Source organism: Schistocerca nitens, chromosome 5 (genome assembly GCF_023898315.1).
Source record: "Schistocerca nitens isolate TAMUIC-IGC-003100 chromosome 5, iqSchNite1.1, whole genome shotgun sequence".
NCBI lineage: Eukaryota > Metazoa > Arthropoda > Insecta > Orthoptera > Acrididae > Schistocerca > Schistocerca nitens.
In genome coordinates this window covers 86,492,842-86,512,589 of record NC_064618.1, presented here as the reverse complement: position 1 = coordinate 86,512,589, position 19,748 = coordinate 86,492,842, and positions in this window count along the sequence as shown.

Sequence of the window (19,748 nt, the reverse complement as noted above, 5' to 3'; positions counted from 1 at the left end):
GAGGTAGGAAGTTGAACTTTTTACAGATTGTTTCATGGAATATGGGCTACAACTTAACACAGGGATTTTACAAAATTTTAGTTCAGTTATTAAAGATGATTTTTTTTCAATTGTAATGAAAATTCACAACATTTTTTTGCAATTTTTTATTTATATATTCAAAAATATACAGTTTTTTGGAAAAAGGCTGTGTTAAATTATGCAGAAGGTACTGTGTAACATTTACTGAAAGTTTGAAACAAATATGTTTGGAAGATCCTTAGAAAACATGTAATTAGTATGAGAAAATAAAAGTTTTGGGAATCGAGCGACAAAGATTGGATTAACTTTTTAGTGCATTCCAGGTCCATAGGATGGATTATCTTCATCCTCTGCAAACTGCTCCTCCAGCTACCTCTTGTTCCTCCTCCTGTTTACTCTTGCTTGTATTTCTAGACTCTTTACAGCCCTGTCTGCAGCCCGAAGGCATTCATTGTCTAAAGCAAGCATCGCTCGTTGTGTTCGTAGATTTTGCTACCATTTTCTTCAGTTGCAGTAACTGCAACACTGTTCCAAAAGGTGGTCATGTATGAACACTTATCACATTTCAGTTGTATTTCACTAGCAAGTCCTACGTGCTTTATTATGGAGAGTTCCAGACCAACTTCACTACAATGAATACATCTTACACAGTTTGAAAAAATTCATTTGAGAACCGACATATCAAATATTTCATTCACATCCGATTCGCCCATAAAACATTCATAGTTTTCACTCATTGAACCAAGCTTCTTCTGTGAAGTATTTTCTTTCCCAATTTGACTGCTATGGGCAGGTGTACTTGAGAGGTTAGGTTCACTCACTTGGTCATCGTCTTTATTGTTTACAGTAATAACACATACCTTTGGCTTTCCAACATTTCTCCTTTTCTTAAAAGCCTTCAGAGGATTTCTAATAACTTTACTTTTACTCATTATTATACTTCAACAAAACAGAGACTCAAGAAACAGAATTAATTCCGAATATTTACGAGATAACGACAGAGTAAATAAACATGAAACAATCGACAATCACACCAGCGATATATATTGAACCATCACAGGTTAGCCACAACACATACTTTATCTCACATCACTAAAACGTACCTGATGAACACGGACGTTAATAATAACACCATTTGACAGCAGTTTAACAGCGCCACAGTGGGTCACGCCCAAGTAGAACACATTTCAAAAAAAAATTTAAAAATAGTTGTAGTCTTCGGAATTGAATAAATTATATATCTATTAAAAGGTAATAGTCTGCAGATTCAGAAAACGCAAAAAAGTAAAAATTGAACTTTTCATGATTTTGAGCCTTTCCGGAGCCCCTTAACATCCATGTGTAAATTAGGGGATAAGAAAGACCTGAGAACATCAGTTGCTTGGAGTATCTGATAAATGAAGGTGATATATAAATTAACTCACGTGATAGTATCAGATATCAGCGTTTCCAATTCATTGCTTGTAGGTAACAAGCGGCAAATGCAGAAAGCCATAATTACGTTGTTAGGACGAGGTTGAAGAGCTCATCATCACTACGACAAAGAACTGAGATTGACAGTTTGATAAAACTGTAATTTTAAGCGATATCTCCAGTTCAGTAAATCTCTTTCGCTGATAGATTATTGTGTGAGAAATACTTGTCACGTTTATCAAATATTTCAAAATCTGATTTTATCTTTACACAGTTACTGTTTATCTTTAATAGGCGTCGTCAAGTGTAAAGACACTACTGCTATTAAGAACATTTTTATTAACATATGGCTTTGTTTTACGAGAGGCACTTAACCCCAAAGGACTGCCTACGACTGTGCAAAAATGGTGACGTAAACTGCCATGTATTATGAACTTCTCATATTTGCTCTGGGATAAGGAAGCAAGCAATTCATGCAATTCCCCTTTCGCCCGTAGCCACCACACATGCGACTGCGACTGTCTAGGCTGTTTTTCAAATTTTATCGAGACTATGATATTAAACTCTGCAACGGCTAGATCCTGTTAGTTTCGTTTGACACATACACACTCACTATGCATAAAATCTGATTATGAATTGACCTGAAATCTACAGCTTTCAGCAGAACATTTAAAGAATACGAGAGTACTTGGCAAAGGGAAACCTTTAACAGGAAACTTTGATTAAGACTGTAAATTTCTTACAGTGATTAATAACCTACTTGGAATGCCTGACCTAGCATTAGATTAACTGGATAATTTAATAGTCCATCATCCGTAGAAGTCAGCTTAAATGAAGTTTAACGGAGCACCAACGCAAATGATCTAAAAGGGATTGAAATGAAAATTCAGTAGCCACATTGTAACAGGCAGGAATAAAGCTCCCTCCACTACTACTGAATCACACTGGGACCAGAGGACGTGCTACAGAGGGGATAAAGAGGAATTCAAAGCTCTCTCACCAAATTTCATAAATTCCATAATTTAAGTAATATTTGAAAATTGTTGTATAAATTGGGGCTCATTCTTCTTGGAATTATGTATCCCACTGATTAGTAATTCAAATTTCGAAACATGCGTCTAAGTTCAAGATTACGAGGTAATCGCTGGAGGCTATAATTTTATCCGAACGGATGCAAACTTTAGCTTGGTTTTATAGGAGGCTAGTACCTCGAGCCCATCATCCTGCTTATACCAAGGAATCACACATCAGCACCGTTACATTCGCGAATTTACAACAGCACTACAATGAAACAGATTCCTAGTGTTTCTAAAGTGAATGAACACCAGAGCTGCTTGCATGTGGTCCACATTAGCATGAAGAAAATGAGAAATTTAAGCACCACTACGGGAAATTAATGAAAATCAACTCCTGATTGGAAATGGAAAACATGCCCAATGCTTAATGAAATGAATGGAGCATTTCTCTAACCAAAACGAACATCTGTCCTCACTAACGCAAACACAAACGTGTACCAAAACATGACCCGAAGAACATCCTGCTTACACCACTGTGTCTGGACCAAGAGTGAGGATTCTGAGGCGTCGGCCTGTTGTTTCTTTAAGAGGGAGTGGTATGAATGGCTACTGGTTCCTGGAGACTGAAGAGCAGGAAACGCTCTGATCTGCAGGCAATCAAACCTTGTCAGCCATTCAAAAAGACCAACCAGTGGCGGTTGCTACAAAGACCAGTGTATTAGAAGGAGTGATTGTGGTTCATATTGCCAGTGTTTAAGAGAGAAACCAGTGGAAATGCTTTGACTAGAAAATATGCATATTGTTAGACCTCTCTGGGGAAGCTTAATAAGGTTGGTACTACACAACAGACAACACAGAAGAGAAAAGGATGTTGGTTATTACACAAAATAAATAGTGACACATTATACATATTTTCTTCCCAACTGACTACAGCACACTGAACAACTATATACTCGAGCCTGCCAGACAAATATCTACAAAAAAATGAATGTTGGTTGGTCATCCACCTTTCATTACCAAGTCATTTGTGAAGACAATTTCGCTGACATATGAAATATGGAAGACCAGGAATTTTCTAATTCTCTTTATCGTTACACAACAGGTGACATTTATTCCCAATTAAAACTTTCAACAAAACTGCTTGATCTCCACACTGAGACCGATAAAGGATAAACAAATAAATGCTGAGATATACACCTCCACTGTCAACAATTACACAAATGAAAGTTATGCTATCCGGCCGGGGTGGCCGAGCGGTTCTAGGCGCTACAGTCTGGAACCTCGCGACCGCTACGGTCGCAGGTTCGAATCCTGCCTCGGGCATAGATGTATGTGATGTCCTTAGTGTGGTGTCACCGCTAGACACCACACTTGCAAGGTGGTAACTTAAATCGGCCGCGGTCCTGTTGTACATGTCGGACCCGCGTGTCGCCACTGTGTAATCGCAATCCTAGCGCCACCACATGGCAGGTCACAAGACACGGACATGACCTCGCCCCAGTTGTACGGACGACATAGCTTGCGACCAGACCTACCAAGTCTTCCTCTCAATTGCCGAGAGACTGATAGAATAGCCTTCAGCTTATTCCATAGCTACTACCTAGCAAGGCGCCATTTGTATCAGTGCTTATAGCTTACTACTATTCAAGAGATGTATTCTAACAAGAGAATAAAGTTAAGTATATTATTCCAGCTACGTACTGTTCTTCTTATTCATTAATAAGTCTCATGTTCCAGTACTTCACGCCCGTCTGCGTTAGTTTAGCGTGCACTTTCAGCCACTTCGATCTACAAGGTGTTGGCCCAGCTGCCGACACATCACTTAGGTTAGTTAGGTTTAAGTAGTTCTAAGTTCTAGGGGACTGATGACCTCAGAAGTTAAGTCCCATAGTGCTCAGACCCATTTGAACCAATTCTGAAAAGTTATGCTGTGAGTCTTGTCCAGCAAAAAAATTTTTCTCCACTTGGAGACTCATAAAGAAGTCACTATAAAATCACTATATACACAGGCATACGTCGAACAGCAACAACACAACTAAGAATCATTATGGACAACATTGCCGAAAAATAAATCCTCATTGAAGCAAGGATAATACTTAGAATTTACTGACTGTTGACAATATCTTTATGCAAAGGATTAAGAAGTACACAAACAAAATCGAATGCAGTTGTGTTTTGTTTATAGAAAACTAATACACTACTGGCCTTTAAAATTGCTACACCAAGAAGAAATGCAGATGATAAACGGGTATTCATTGCACAAATATATTATAATAGAACTGACATGTGGCATTGAGTCAAACAGAGCTTGGATGGCGTGTACAGGTACAGCTGCCGATGCAGCTTCAACACGATACCACAGTTCATCAAGAGTAGTGACTGGCGTATTGTGACGAGCCAGTTTCTCGGCCACCATTGACCAGACGTTTTCAATTGGTCAGAGATCTGGAGAATGTGCTGTCCAGGGCAGCAGTCTAACATTTCCCCTGTATCCGGAAAGGCCCGTACAGGACCTGCAACATGCGGACGTGTATTATCCTGCTGAAATGTAGAGTTTTGCAGGGATCGAATGAACGGTAGAGCCACTGGTCGTACCACATCTGAAATGTAACGTCCACTGTTCAAAGTGCCGTCAATGCGAACAAGAGGTGACCGAGACGTGTAACCAATGGTACCCCATACCATCACGCCGGGTGATACGCCAGTATGGCGATGACGAATACACGCTTCCAATGTGCGTTCACCGCGATGTCGCCAAACACGGATACGACCAACATGATGCTGTAAACAGAACCTCGATTCATCCGAAAAAATGATGTTTTGCCATTCGTGCACCCAGGTTCGTCGTCCAGTACACCATCGCAGGCGCTCCTGTCTTTGATGCAGCGTCAAGGGTAACCGCAGCCATGGTCTCCGAGATGATAGTCCATGCTGCTGCAAATGTCGTCGAACTGTTCTTGCAGATGGTTGTTGTCTTGCAAACGTCCCCATCTGTTGACTCAGGGATCGAGACGTGGCTGCACGATCCGTTACAGCCATACGGATAAGATGCCTGTCATCTCGACTGCTAGTCGAGACAATCAAAGTCGGAAACGTGATGGACGCATTTCTCCTCCTTACACGAGGCATCATAACAATGTTTCACCAGGCAACGCCGGTCAACTGCTGTTTGTGTATGAGAAATCGGTTGGAAACTTTCCTTATGTCAGCACGTTGTAGGTGTCGTCACCGGCGGCAACCTTGTGTGAATGCTCTGAAAAGCTAATCATTTGAACATCACAGCATCTTCTTCCTGTCGGTTAAATTTCGCGTCTGTAGCACGTCGTCTTCGTGGTGTAGCAATTTTAATGCCCAGTAGTGTATTACGTAGCTGTAATGGAACGATTTAATAATGACTTACTTTTATGTAAGAGGTGTACAACTTTGCTTTCACCATTTGGCGATAGGTGGCGACAACGATAAGTAACGGTGCAAAGAAACAGATCGCAGACATCGGGCAGTTAGCTTGGACCTCGGTCAACATAACGTCATGCAATTATTAGTCGATTTGTGTTGTTCTTGGTTGGAAATGTCAGTTTATGTTATCACACACTGCCTTCAAAATGTCTAGCAATTCGAGGTGAAAATCGTACCCCACGGAAAAATATCCAAGGAACGACTCCTGCACTGCTGTGTGGAAACATGTGAGGTGAAATGGACAGGTCACTATAGTGACCATCACGAAAGTAGAATCCTCAAGGTCATGGCCGCTGCCTGCCACCAGCAGGGGCTGTGGGCTGTAATGCACCCGCCCCTCGGCTTTGTTGCCATGTAGGTACAGTTAGCGGTGCGGTAGGTCAGAGCAGCTGAAAGCTCAGTGTTACCGTGCTATATTGAGTGTTCACGTCTGATCTCAGTGTCTTACTGTCTTCACAAAGGCACTTTGATGTGTGTTCGGTGGTGAACAACAATGCAGGAACAACGGCCTACTTGTAGTACTCCTCCAGTCAGTGTGTGGAAAGGGCGGAAAGACATTGGTAAACATTCGAAAATTCTCTTATAACATGTACGCAAGTGTTTTACTGATCTGGCCGACAATGAAGAAGCGAGAAATAACTTTAATTTCGCGCAAATTCATAAACATACTGCTAAAGGATGTGGTGTCTACAAGTCAACTGAAGGCTGTATTTGGAAATCTGTGTCATTGGTAGAATCTCCAGACATGAATGAGTGTTTCGATTCTCCAAGAAAGGGGTACGAACATGAACGGAAATCTACCGACTTTGACTATTTTAACAACGAGCTCGTATGTGGAACTGTACTTGGATGTTACGACATAGGAGAATATCCAACGGCTAAAAGAATACAGGCTGACCTCTGGGAAAAAATTAACTACTCGGGCTCAGAGACCTCCGTTCATCTTCTCTGCTCCCTTGGCTTCCGATTTAAGAAGTCTAATGACGGACGGAAATTCTTAATGGAACGCAGAGACATTGCAGCAACAAGAGCGAAGTTCTTGCATACAATGCACTTCTTGCGTGCTGAAGACACCAGGCCTGTAGTGAACTTGGATGAAACTTGGGTTTTACAGAACCACACCAATAAGTATATATGGCATGGCTCCAAAGGAAACGGAGGTTTGAAAGTGCCTACTCGTAGAGGTGGCCTATTAATCATCGCCCACGCTGGTTCATTAACCACAGGCTTCATACCACAGGCCTAACTTGTTTTTCGTGGTGGGAAAATTGCCAATCCGATTACCATTCAGAAACGAATGGAGAATTTTTTAAGAATTTTTTAATCGATTGTTGTCTGCGCTGGAAGAAGGGTCACTTATCGTGATGGGGAACACCAGCTATCACTCCACTGAGATAGAAAACCTGCCGCGTTCAAATTGGCGCAAGGCAGATATCATGGAGTGATTAAAGAGAAAGAATGTTTCATTTCAGTCGATGAAAGGCAGAACCCTTGTCTAAGGAAGAAATCGTAGGTGCCAAAAGACTTACGAATTGGATCAACTGACAAACGAAATGCGACACCAAGTGGTACGTCTACCACCGTATCACTGCCAGTATAATCCCACTGAATTGATATTTATCCAAGTAAAGCGAGAAGTAGCGAAAAGAAATACTACTTTCAAACGTCGAGAAGCTAGCACACGAAGCTCTTGACAATGTTACTCAGCAGGAGCGGGGGGAGGTGCGTAAGACGCGCAGAAGCATTGCAAGAAACTGATTTCTTGAACCACGGTTTGAGAGACGCCATAATGGAATGTGTGATGATACACCTGGCTGAAACAAGCAACAGTGAATCTGAAGACATGGAGCCAGAAGATCCTTCAGTTTAGGTAAGTGCCGTCTGTGTAAAAAGCTGACTTTATTTAAATCTTTCTCTATTCATTTCAGCTGTAGACGACATACTGCGAATGTTTTTCCCTTGCAGTTGTTACGATACTGCACCACTTGTTAGCAGCAGACACAGTGGCTGCGCCAAAGTCTGAGACGGCGTGGAGCTTTACAATTATTTATTGAACTTTCTTTACAATTTCTCCCTCATCGTCGCTGCCCAGCCCTGCGGATCCCTCCGCCTGGCTGCTGCTGTGTAGCTTGTCCGACAATGCGCGCAACGCGGGCCGCTGATCGCACTCGGGAGCCTCAGGCCACCAGTGCTCCGCTGAAGCCAGGATGCCCTGTGGTCGAGATGAACTCGTCGCCACTCTACGCCCCAGTACGGCACGCCCACGGAGCCCCATCGCCGACGCCTGCTGCACCGGCGGCTGGGAAGCTCTCATTCGCGATGTCCGCGAGGTCGCGCCTTGGACGGACCACGCGCCGTGGGGCCGGGTCACCGTGAAGTCCAGGCGTCAGTCCCCGGCGGCGCCTATGACCAAGACCGCGCAGCGGCCGGTCCTGCTGGAAGTTTTCGCTGTAGATAGTCAGCCATGGTGCCGAACGAACTCGGGCCGACCCCCAGAGCTGAAGTTGACACCTGGCGGCGAACGGATGACTCCTGCGAGCTGGAACAGACTTCCGGAATCGTCACCGACGAAGATTGAATATTCGGACACGGACCACGCCCGTCCTCAGATCTGAACTGCTTCCTTCTGTCTGTTGGTGCCTGCGCTCCACTATTTATATCCGGCAGGAGGACGTTTTTAGCCCCGGTGTCAGCTTTTTGTTATTACTCCCGCAGTATGTTGCAGCGTAACTTAGCGTGCTGGCCTCACTTCCCCTTACTCAGCACTCTCCAGGCTTCGCTCAGCGCCCGGTCTGTGTGCGTCCTTGCTTCAGCCTGTTTCTAGACTGCTGCTGTCAGAAGGGCTATCCGTGCCTACTTCGCAACGCCTCGGTCGCCGGCGTGCCTCTGTTTTGCCATTCTCCACTGCGTGATGCAACGCTTACTACATGTGGCCGCAACACAGTAGACGTATCATAAATTTATCACAAGTGATGGCGATTAGTTTACTAGACAGTAACTGTCAATTACAATAAAATTGCCAATGCTGTATTAATTAACAACAGTTTTTCCTAAAAACCTGTACCGAATGTCTTTACATTCGGATATAATCTTACTGCATTCAGTTTACTTGTACACTCGAAATTTAACTCCTTTTCTTCACACAAGAATCTACTGGCTGTTTCATGGTAAGGGTAATGCAGTTCATAAAATGACAAAACGTTGTGGTGCTTCTGTATCGACTATGTATACAAACAGTGCAGTAACATCAGAACAATCCCACCACCTATTCTGATTGTTATCAGTTGTTATCAGGAAAAAGAAAGAAAATTGGCGTTCTACGGATCGGAGCGTGGAATGTCAGATCCGTTAATCGGGCAGGTAGGTTAGAGAATTTAAAAAGAGAAATGGATAGGTTAAAGTTAGATATAGTGGGAATTAGTGAAGTTCGGTGGCAGGAGGAACAAGACTTTTGGTCAGGTGAATACAGGGTTATAAATACAAAATCAAATAGGGGTAATGCAGGAGTAGGTTTAATAATGAATAAAAAAATAGGTTTTAAATTGTACGACATTTCCAGGGGCAGATGTGAACTCTGACCACAATCTATTGTTTATGAACTGTAGATTAAAACTGAAGAAACTGCAAAAAGGTGGGAATTTAAGGAGATGGGACCTGGATGAACTTAAAGAACCAGAGGTTGTATAGAGTTTCAGGGAGAGCATAAGGGAACAATTGACAGGAATGGGGGAAAGAAATACAGTAGAAGAAGAATGGGTAGCTTTGAGGGATGAAATAGTGAAGGCAGCAGAGGATCAAATAGGTAAAAAGACGAGGGCTAGTAGAAACCCTTGGGTAACAGAAGAAATACTGATTTTAATTGATGAAAGGAGAAAATATAAAAACGCAGAAATGAAGCAGGCAAAAAGGAATACAATCGTCTCAAAAATGAATCGACAGGAAGTCCAAAATGGCTAAGCAGGGATGGATAGAGGACAAATGTAAGGATGTAGAGGCTTATCTCACTAGAGGTAAGATAGATACTGCCTACAGGAAAATTAAAGAGACCTTTGGAGAAAGAGCTTTGATGGAAACCCAGTTCTAAGCAAAGAAGGGAAAGCAGAAAGGGAGAAGGAGTATATAGAGGGCCTATACAAGGGCGATGTATTTGAGGACAATATTATAGAAATGGAAGAGGATGTAGATGAAGATGAAATGGGAGATATGATATTGCGTGAAGAGTTTGACAGAGCACTGAAAGACCTGAGTCGAAACAAGGCCCCCGGAGTAGACAACATTCCATTAGAACTACTGACAGCCTTGGGTGAGCCAGTCCTGACAAAACTCTACCATCTGGTGAGCAAGATGTATGAGACAGGTGGAATACCCTCAGACTTCAAGAAGAATATAATAATTCCAATCCCACAGAAAGCAGGTGTTGACAGATGTGAAAATTACCGAACTATCAGTTTAATAAGTCACAGCTGTAAAATACTAACGCGAATTATTTACAGAAGAATGGAAAAACTGGTAGAAGCCGACCTCGGGGAAGATCAGTTTGGATTCCGTAGAAATGTTGGAACACGTGTGGCAATACTGACCTTACGACTTATCTTAGAAGAAAGATTAAGAAAAGGTAAACCTACGTTTCTAGTATTTGTAGAGTTAGAGAAAGCTTTTGACTGTTAACTGGAATACTCTCTTTCAAATTCTGAAGGTGGCGGGGGTAAAATACAGGGAGCGAAAGGCTATTTACAATTTGTACAGAAAGCAGATGGCAGTTATAAGAGTCGAGGGGTATGAAAGGGTAGCAGTGGTTGGGAAGGGAGTGAGACAGGGTTGTAGCCTATCCCCAATGTTATTCAATCTGTATATTGAACAAGCAATAAAGGAAACAAAAGAAAAGTTCGGAGTAGATATTAAAATCCATGGAGAAGAAATAAAAACTTTGAGGTTCGCCGATGACATTGTAATTCTGTCTGAGACAGCAAAGGAGTTGGAAGAGCAGTTGAACGGAATGGACAGTGTCTTGAAAGGAGGGTACAAGATGAACATCAACAAAAGCAAAACGAGGATAATGGAATGTAGTCGAATTAAGTCGGGTGATGCTGAGGGAATAAGATTAGGAAATGAGACACTTAAAGTAGTAAAGGAGTTTTGCTATTTGTGAAGCAAAATAACTGATGATGGTCGAAGTAGAGAGGATATAAAATGTAGACTGGCAATGGCAAGGAAAGCGTTTCTGAAGAAGAAAAATTTGTTAACATCGAGTACAGATTTAAATGTCAGACAGTCGTTTCTGAAAGTATTTGTACGGAGTATAGCCGCGTATGGAAGTGAAACGTAGACGACAAATAGTTTAGACAAGAAGAGAATAGAAGCTTTCGAAATGTGGTGCTACAGAAGTATGCTGAAGATTAGATGGGTAGATCACATAACTAATGAGGAGGTATTGAATAGAACTGGGGAAGAAGAGGAGCTTGTGGCACAGCTTGACTAGAAGAAGGGATCGGTTGATAGGACACGTTCTGAGACATCGAGCGATCACCAATTTGGTATTGGAGGGCAGCGTGGAGGGTAAAAATCGTAGAGGGAGACCAAGAGATGATTACACTAAGCAGATTTAGAAGGATGTAGGCTGCAGTAGGTATTGGGAGATGAAGAAGGTTGCACAGGATGGGGTAGCATGGAGAGCTTCATCAAACCAGTCTCAGGACTGAAGACCACAACAACAATTCCTATTCTCCGAGAAGAACATCCAAATCGATGATATTTGAGGACTTTTACAAAAAGCTAGAACGTATAATTGTATTACTTTAGTATGACAGAGAATAGTATCCGATGGCTAGAGAAAGACAGGGTAATATCCGTGATAAAATTGATTTTTCTGGCCGGTCACTTCAATGCACTGTCTTTTCCTCCCACTTGGTTTTTAATTCAGGAACTGTAATGATGGACGAAACTTGTAACACAAAACAGGGACATTGCAGTAGTAAGAACGAGGTTTTTCTGTATCAAGCACGTATTGCGTGCAGACAATAATAGGCTTACAGCAAATTTAGATAAAACTTGGGTTTCACAAAACCTTTCAACATATATTTTGCTCGACTTCAGTGAAAATATTGGCTTCAAAATAACTACAATAACTTTTGCGTAACACATATTGGAGTTTTGAGTGATGGATGCAATGACGAAGGATATGCATTAGCAGCCAGTAAAATATTTTCGGTAAGCAGGGAATATTCTCTGTCATATTAAAGCGAGCCGCCCGAACAAAACTCTTGGCGACAGCCTACAACGACTCGCGCGCTGCTGCACACGGAATATCACGGAAGTAATTTGCCTCTGTAAGTGATACGATACAGGAAAGATGTCTGAAATGTTAGCAAAAATAATTTTGTAATTTTCTTTACAATTTTCTCGCGGGAGGTTTCTTCGCTGTCCTACAGAATGAAAATTCATCAGCGACTCCATTTTTCGCCACACAGTCGGCACAGTTTCACACTTCTTATAATATCTTTTTTTTTTTTATCTCAGAACACTTTTATGTTCCCGAAATAAAAGACGCAGCATATGCATCTGTAAACTTTGAGGATGTTCATATATTTTTTTCAGTCCAATTACATCACTGATTACTACGACAGGTTGAAGTAAAAAATTATTTTCCTTCAAAAGTTCTTGAAATGTTAGTTTTAAATTTTTTTCTTAACAGTTAGTGAGAATTTTCTTTTGGAAAGTACTCCATCATATTCTCGACTAAAAATAGAGTTGCTCAATATTTGCTTTTTGAATTTTCACGAACATCTGAAGTTATTTTATGTATTTATTTTTACAGGATTAATCAATACAAAGATTAATTAATAACCACATCTTGTTGTATTCCTGTTATCCTCCTGCAAGCCTCTTTATACGGCGCATCCTCCTGGTCGATGCTGCGATGTTCCATTACTCCATTTATGTGTTCTGTCCAAGGACGTCGTGGTCTCCCACGCTACGTCTGCCGGATCGTTTCCATTCACTAATCTTCTTTCGCCACCGATGATCTGGAGTTCTCATCATATGTCCATACCATTTTAATGATTTTCTTTCAATTCTATCAATCACTGAATCATTGCCTTTATTCTAGCTCTTACTTCCTCATTAGTTTTTCTTTCTATTCTTGATATTCTGGCACTCTTATGCAAATAATCGATTTCCACGCCTATTAGTCTTCTTATGAGATACACATTTAAGATCCATAACATAGCACTGATTCAATCATTATGTAACTTACTCTTTTTTTATTGCCGTTGAAAATATTAGTAGCCCACCAAAAAGCATTCATACACCCTAGCACTTTTTGCTTTGCTGTATTCCATATTTTACTCCTTCCATTTTTATCAATGTGTGCCCCGAGATATTTAAATTTCTCTACCTGTCTCATAACTGTTTTGCCATTGATGTGTACTTCAAATTTAGGATCGCTATATATTCTGCCTTTGTTAAACTCATTTCTAGTCCCCATCTGTTGTATTCCTGATATAAAAGTCGTATCATGAATTCAAGGTCATAATCATCTCATTATTACTGTGATCAGCCACTTGTCAAGTTGCTGATGGTTTTCTCATAAATGGGTAGATCAACTCTGCTAGTGATCAGACCCACAGTTGGCTCCCCACATGACTCTACAGCTTTGAACTTCCATTTTTGGCCGTTGCTTCGTAATGAAGTAATCAATTACTGACGTCTGATGTACTGATGGTCCATCCCATGTACATCTGTGGATATCTTTATGTGAATAGTGTGTGTTCAGAATTTTCAAGTCATATTGGTTACAATGGTCTACAAGATTTTCTCCAGAACTATTAATGACATTTTCTCTATATCTTCCTCTTACTGCATCATTTACTTGTGAGCGAACCCTCGCATTAAAATCTCCTGATATTATTACTTCTTGGTGTTTTTTGACTTGGGTGAGTATATGGTCCAATTTCTGGAAGAAATGGTCTTTGGTTTGCTATGCCCCATCGTCATTCTTTTCCTGGACAATAATTGTCATAAAGAGTTTTTATCCAATTTCCGAGGTCCTGCTTTAGATTCTCGAGCTTGTACAAGTTTTTTTGTGGATAATAGGGTGCTGGCTCATTGACCCAACCCCCAACTTGGAGGACCAGGATTTTATATCAATGTTTACTCCCCAAGGAGGGTTGGCTTCACTACGCCTGTAGAGACCCCCCCCCCTTTCATAGGTGAGACACATTTCGTCTGGCTCCTCCATTGAGGCCTGTCTGGCTTGGGTGACCCTGCCAGCAGCTATGCTAACGCTGGCATAGCCCTCAATTTCGCTGGAGCACGAAAACCCTCCCACCTGGTACTGAAGGTACCTTTGATAAGGCAGTGTGCCTTGGGAGGGACATTTGAAATTATCACTATAAACCACTTTTTATAGTTCACATTTGAAATTGTCAATATAAAAAAAAAACTGGTAATGCTGGAAGATGGCGAGATGACCTTGAAGCCCTATTTTCGTGCCGGCCACTATGGTGTTTGTACAAGCAACAAAACCTCACTGTTTCAAAAACATAGAGGTCAGTAAGGTTCCAGTGACATGGGGAAGCAATAGAAAAGCGTGGATTGTGAGTGATCTTATGGAAGAATGACAGCGCTCTTTCAGTGCCAAAATGAAAAAAGGAAATCACCAAGTTCCGCTTTTCCAAGACAAGGCAACCTGCCACTCGAAGCCAAGCTATCAAAAATGAAATTGGCTTTGTTCCCACCAGCTACGACCAGCTTCATACAACCCATGGACCAGGAGCTATTTACACATTCATGCCTCAATAAAGGCGAATACTGATACAGTCTCTTATTCTTAGTGTGGAAGAAGTGGAAAGTGCATTTGCACTTGCATGGTCAGTTCATGTTCTGGCTGCTGTAAATTCGATTGGCTTGACAATAAGCGAAATAAAGGACGAAAATGTTACAAATTGCTTCAACAAAGGCTTAAAAATTACATTCTTCCATCGAAAAAGTCAGTAGTTGGTGTAGTAGCACGGTAGTTAGTTATGTTTTGCATAACAACATTACGGAAAAATACTCCTTGCATGCTATCATTTATAAAATCTCATTTCGACTGGCTTCATCGCTGGCATGGTGCGATGCCAAAAGGGTGTTCTACATCAGTTCAATTCCCTTGCGATTGGTGACAGAGACCTCCTTCCAAATCGAAAGAAAAATTCAGTATGTTAACTAAATTTCACGTGCAGCAACATATTAAGTAATATGCACCAAAAGCGAAATCATAGAGACCTCTATTTTTCAGATGTTTTCGAATTTTGCGCAGTGTCTTACTTCCATGTAAACTAAGACCATCAACGAAAGTATGGGCACGTCATCATGAACCTAACATATAAAGCTATAAGTAACGCAAAAATGCAACTTTTTACCCAATAGTTTGTGCAAAAACGTTTGAGAAAAATCGCCAGGCGTGCGTCTCGATTCTGACATCACCTATCGGCCGAAAGGTGGCAAACACTGACGGCTTTCCCTTCCGAACAAACGAATGAACTCTCCCAGCGGTTTGGACGAAATTTGCTCGCTTCACACCAGCCACTGTATCCTGCTCGGACTGTAACCACTAACATCCTGATTTACGGCCTTGTGTGGAACATATTATTTTTCAGTTTCAAATCTAACCCAGCACGAGAGTCTCCTTTTGCAGTTTAGCACACTGTGTTGGTGCATTTCGAGGTAGCCGGTTCGTGGTGGTGACGCCATTGATGTACCCTAAACTGGTGATAGCCTCACGCATCGATTCAGCCACCAGAGACGCTGTGTCTTTGCAGATTGTTGCCCATCAATTGAAATGAGGTGTTATATTCCGTTTACTTTGCTTATCACTTGTTGACACTCCACCATTCCAAAGCCATCTGCCAATTTCTGGTATAGTTTTTGAATTGACTTTACAATCCGCTGTATACCCCTCACCGAGCTGTGGCGATAGTTGAAGCCAATCTTTCCTTACTGAAGGAAGAAGAAGTAGCATTATGACAAATTACAAAACACCTGATAGCTTGTGAAAACATGTTGGAAAAATGTGGACAGAGAGGAACTCTTCATACTCTATGGTACTTACATAACTACTAATGCTCAAGGGGAACTGTATTGCATTGCCGATCCTATATGATCCTGCCATGCTGAACCAGCCTGGTTCAATGCCGCTGAAACAGGGCTGAATATTTGGTACTCCCAACCATTCAGATGCTGATCACTGGAATAAAACCATCCATTAGGCTACGTCTTTTGCTCTTGCAAATCATGACATTCTTATTTGTCAACATGTCCAGGGGAAGCCATAGTTAGTATAACCTCCTGGCTATCACTAAGCAGATCTGCAGTGTAGCCACAGAGTTAGCACGGTAGTACAAAAACGTTAGGAATTTAATCCAGCAATACGAACTTTCCAGCTTAACATCCACTTTAGAGTTGACAAAAGCATTGCCAGTTCTGTTGTGTAACACTCATGGGACCCAGGTACATGTCATCACTCTCCACTCCACCATTCAACTAGGACTACGACAAAAGCTCAGACGTCATCTATTGTCCGTTGGGTGTTTCTTACATATCTAAATTAACAATTCGTTCCACCAGTCGGCACCCACGACAGTGATTCATCTCATCCGGGAATCTATTGTGCTCAACTATTATAATGCCACTAAGATACACTTGTCTCAATTTTTGGGCACTAAATCTACAAATCTTTTTACCAGTCCTTGTGCTACTTATGAGTTTGGTTGTTACCGTCTCCACACATTTACTGTAGACTGAAATTTTTGTCCAATGTTCTGAAAGTCTTCCTCTCTCACTGTGGTATCCACAACGTATCTGGGCAGATTTGAGGTACTGAGGCCCACTTTAGCTTTGCAGCCAAACATGCTACCATGTGGTGGCTGCTGAAGGCAATGGTTTCTCATGAATTGAATACAGCGGTAACTGTCTGCCCAATCTGTTGGGTCCTTTGTCTGCATCAATGCCATTACCGTATGCTGGACATCTTGACTGGTACTTTCGATGGATCCTTGGTTTTGGCTATGTCTAGGTTCTCCACGTGTCCGGTTCAGTGCAGGCCACATGCTATTTAGTTCAATTATAGCTTGGTTCGAAATTTCTCTCCTTTATCTGACTGAAGCTCAGTTGGAGCAGCTATAGTGGTGAACATATCAAGTAGCTGGTACGCAACTTTTCAGGGGTCACAATAACATAAACTTGGTTAAATGATCCTGGTCATTAGGTAAAAATTTGTGCTCAGCATCAGGGTTAATTTGCAGGTCTATCAGATCTACCTGACATCTTTAGTTAAATTCTTTAAACGTCAGAGGCTTGGAGATAAGCCTTTATTAGAATTAAACAACAATCCAACAAGGTTTGCATAAGTGGAGATACAATGTAGTTACTTCTTTGGTCAATATAATGACTTCTGTGGTGACATTTTTGTATTTACTTTGTTGGTTTTTTTTTCCATCTGTGTGTGACTTCTGTGTCCAATTTTCGAGTGAGTGTCGAATAATTCTTCCGCATGCACATAGTAGAAAATAGCACTATTGTCTTCGCATACTGGTACAATAAGTTTCTCTATCACGTCAACTTCAATAATGTCGTATTTTCATAGCTGTCAATAGTTGATACTTTTCTGTGCTTTGCCTTGGCTTCTTTAAAGTCTTCTGTAACACAGCAGTATCTGGATTTGGCTATTATTTGCTTTTTCTTGTGGCAGAGTATTCACAGTGTCCGACAACGTTCTTTTCACATCAGATGGTGGTTCCATATTTGCATGTACGCCAACTTCGTCCTTGTGATTACCCATGTAAAGCAGCCACGGGACGGCCTAAGGAAGAATAATACCAATAACTGCAACCAATGTACCGTTATACAGGTTAGACTTACAGACCAAACCATGATATTCGATTGCTGGTATACCCCATTTGAAAGGAAAACGTCAGGAAGCATATACACTGATCACCCAGAAAATTGTGACCACCGACCTACTGTCGATATAAAGCTGACCAGCCGACAGCAGCGTCACTAGGCGAGGAGTGGTTGTTAGACGCACGCACGGTGCTTGTGGTATCTGCGAGTGAGCTGTCCGTGTGTAGAATGGGGAATGCGCACGATCTGTCTGAGTTTGACCGAGTTCAGATCGTGATGAACCGGAGGCTCGGCGCGAGCATTTTGGAAACTGCACGACTTTTCGAGTGTTCGAAGAGTGCAGCTGTGGTGAGTGTCATCAACACGTGGCGAAACAGAAGTGAAATCGCGTCCAGACGTCATGAGGCTAGGCAGTCACACCTTATTACCGATGTCGGACGTCGTAGGCTCGGCAGATTGGTTAAACAGGACAGACGATGAACTGTGGCGGAACTAACATCAGACCTTAATGTGTCCGAACATACAGTGTAACAAACACTCCTAAAGATGGGGCTTTGCAGCCGGCGACCCATACATGTGACAGTGTTAACACCACGACATCAACAACTACGAATGAAATGGGCATTGTCGCTGGATGTTGGTGTAGTGGCAGAACTTTGCATAGTTTGATGAATCCCGATACCTCCTTCATCGTGCCGATGGGAGGGTACGAATCCATCGTCTTCTTTGTCATCAGTACCGCTGGACGGGGAGAAACTAGCGACGGCTCCATGATGCGATGGGGAACATTCGTGTCGACATCCGCGGGTCCAGTCGGGCTCATCCAAGGCACCATGACGGCCAAGGACCATTGTACACTGGTTGCAGACCACGTACACCCCTTCACGATGATCGTGTTTAGGCCGGCCGGAGTGGCCGTGCGGTTAAAGGCGCTACAGTCTGGAACCGAGCGACCGCTACGGTCGCAGGTTCGAATCCTGCCTCGGGCATGGATGTGTGTGATGTCCTTAGGTTAGTTAGGTTTAATTAGTTCTAAGTTCTAGGCGACTGATGACCTCAGCAGTTGAGTCGCATAGTGCTCAGAGCCATTTGAACCATTTTTTGATCGTGTTTCCCGACAGCTGTGGTATTTTTCAACAAGATAATGCGGCATGTCTCAAGGCCAGGCGTGTGATGGAGTTGTTTGAGGAACACAGTGACGAGTTCCAATTGATGTGCTGGTTCCCCAACACGCCAGACCTCAACGCGATCAAACACATCTTGGATGTGATCGAACATGGCGTCAGAACTCATCGCTTCCTTCCCCAGAATTTACGGGAAATAGGTGACTTGTCTGTAGATGCGGTGCCAGCTTTCTCCAGTGATCTACCAAGGCCTCATTGCTTCATGCCATAATGCATCAACACTGTTATCAATGCCAAAGGTGGACATACAGGCTATTAGGTAGGTGGCCAAAATGTTCTGGCTGATCAGTGTAAATATCACAAATAAAAACACAGTCATCCTGGTCATGTGACTTTCGCTTATCCAACCGACCATATAATGAAAACAGGGTGGTAGGAACCAAGGAAACTGTAGGAAATCATACAATTAATGTATTTTTCAAGTTTTAATGGTGGCATTTCATACTATCCGCTTCATCCAACATTCCATCTCATTCGACCAATCCATAACGACTTCACGTGCTACGAAAGGAGCTCTACTTTATAGTCCATTATACCAGGAATCACCGTAGTACTCACAATGAGACCGATTTGTCAAAATAAGTACAAGCCGCAGAGGAAGTACAAATAGCAGGAATTACTACAGTAACCACAATGAAACCGATTTGTGAAAAAAGAACAAGTCGTAGCCACAGAGGCGAGACCTTCTCCGAAAAGCAACAGCAGCCATGTGCATGGCACGCTTACCACTGAAAGCCACAGGAGTGCTACCTACAGCACATTGTTACATCATCACGTT